Raw genomic sequence first — 2565 nt, forward strand, 5'->3', positions numbered from 1 at the left:
AACATTTGTTCAAGTTTCAAACAGTCTCATGGCAATTTCTTGACACATACTGATTGACCCAAACATACCAAAGGCTTATGTGTCTTTGAAAACTGTTTCAAATTTGTGACATTTATACAGATGGTGTTCTTGTCTCCTAGACAAAAGATGTCTCAGTAGTGTTCTTACAAGAAGCTGAAGAATTGCTGTTAATAATTTGAGCTAAACTAGGCATGGTCAAACACACCTTTTCTCTCAGCATCTTGGAGACTGAGGCAGGCTTATCTTTGTGAGTTTATGGTCAGACCGGTCTACCCAAAAAGGTCAGAAAAGCCATAACTCCATGGTTAAATCCTGTTTCAAAAACAAGATGAGATTTGAGACAAGATGTTGCCTCACACTTATCACAACAAGAGGTAGAAATGGTGTTGTCACATCTTCTGGGCAAATAAACTCATTTTTAGTCAAGCATGTCTGTGTGATCCTTTCATTTTGGTGCTCCAGGAGCAAAGACAGGGTAATCTCTGTGTTCAGGGCCAATCTGGTCTAAGTAGAGACTACCAACCCTTTCATGTCTTCAGACTGATGCTATCTCTTCATTAATATTTTTGAGATGACAGGTGACTCAGGTGTTTAGAGCAGAGACTGATCATTCAGAGGACTCAACTAAAATTTCCAGTTCCCATATCAACTGTACAACCACCTAAAACTCGAAATCCAGAGGGATCCAACTCATTTGGCCTCTGGGAAGTTTCATCCACGTGAACATTTCTCATTAAAGACACACATATACACATAATTAAAAATTAGAAAACTTTAAAGTGTGATGAATGAGATTATCACCCCAGCAATATAATGAATGAAGAATTAAATGAATAAATGTATATAGATAGATGATAGATAGATAGATAGATAGATAGATAGATAGATAGATAGATAGATAGATATGTGTACTAAAATCAAATTAAAGATGATTTCTAAGCAGAATTTTATTTATGCACAGCAGACCAGAGCATCTGTGATTAAATATTAATAAGTCATTTTCATTTTAAAAGTATTCTTAATTTTGTTTTTTTTTTTGGGGGGGGGGGTCTTCTTTGTTTCTTTCCCTCTATCTTTCTTTTGACAGTTTATTTGGGAAATGCTGACTGTCCTAGAACTTGCTTTGTAGAAAAGGTTGGCCTCCAACTCAGAGATCTTCCTGCCTCTACCTCCCTAGTTAAGTGGAAACGTCTAGTTTCTTTGGAAAGTTCGTTATATAAAATGATGTTTTCCTGGGATACACAGGTGAAAGGTTGTCTTACTAAAGCAAATACTAGGAAGATTGCTTTCCTGAGGCAGGCCGACGCGAAAAAATTTGGCTGGATCAGACATAGGAAAGAATGTTTACCTGAAGCAGACACAGGTGAAAGGATGCTTTGACATAGAGTCAAGTAAAGGATACTTGATAAAGGAGTTAATGTAACTCCAAAAACAGTGGGAGACCAGCATTGACCTTTGTTTTGGATTGTTCTTCCCCACTATTTTTCACTAACAGCACCCATGTTTTGGTTTGCCTTACATAGCAATGCTGAGGTTAACTTGTGATAATGCCACTATTGAGAGAAATTTGCCAAAAACTGCTCATGAGGTACTTGTGCCAGCTTGATGCTTCTGTGGCCACTCCTGAGACCAATTGCCAAGCCTGGTGATTTCTTCAGGATTTAATTACAGCTGCAGGCTCTTTGTCTGCCTGCTAAAAGGACTGGAATGAAGATGCTGGTTCCTGTGTCTTGGGCTGCCTTGGTCTCCCTTTAAGCTCTCAGTGTGCACAAGCTCTGGACATTATTCATCATAGTTGTCCACAGAGTCAGAAGGGGTCTGATAAAATACTCAGTTACCATATATTCATGCTATAATTTAGTCTCCTCCCCCCACCCCAGGAACCACCAGAAGCCCAGAGTCCCTGATCTGCAATACTAGAGAACTCAGTGTACCCTGTTGTACTCTGCAACATCCACTCCAGTAATGACTCGCATTACAGGTTTAGAAACCTGAAAGCAGTCCTGAGGCAAAGAGTTTCAAGGAAACTTTGCCTCCTGGAACCTTGGCATTCCCATAGCCCATATACTCAAACCCTATCCCCATGTTAGTCTGGTGTATGGGTCTGTGTGCTTTCTTGTATTATAGGTGCTTGCAAGTAATGATTTTACAAATACCTAAATCAGGTTGAATTTTACTCCCTGGCCTACACCAATGTCCAAGATAATCCTTGAAGTCGACTCTGAGCTTGGAATTTAGTAAGAATGTTACCTATTCAGTAACATTCAAATTCATTTCTAGTAGAGACAGTGAAACTAATTAGGCATTACAATATACTTGAACAGAGCTAGAAAAGCTCAGGGTTAGTCTGCATAGTAATTACTTAGGACAATAGCCGAGTCACACCCAAACACAGGAATATACAATGGCCTAGGAAACAAGTAGATTGTAGTATTATTCATGAAAGGGTTAGTAGAATGGAATTCCCCTGGTGCAGGTTTTTTCACTAGGCCCAGAAGAATACCATAATCAGGTATTTACTAAAGATCCCCTGGTGGTGGGTTT

This window comes from Mus caroli, unplaced genomic scaffold (assembly GCF_900094665.2).
Source record: "Mus caroli unplaced genomic scaffold, CAROLI_EIJ_v1.1 scaffold_17961_1, whole genome shotgun sequence".
Taxonomy (NCBI): domain Eukaryota; kingdom Metazoa; phylum Chordata; class Mammalia; order Rodentia; family Muridae; genus Mus; species Mus caroli.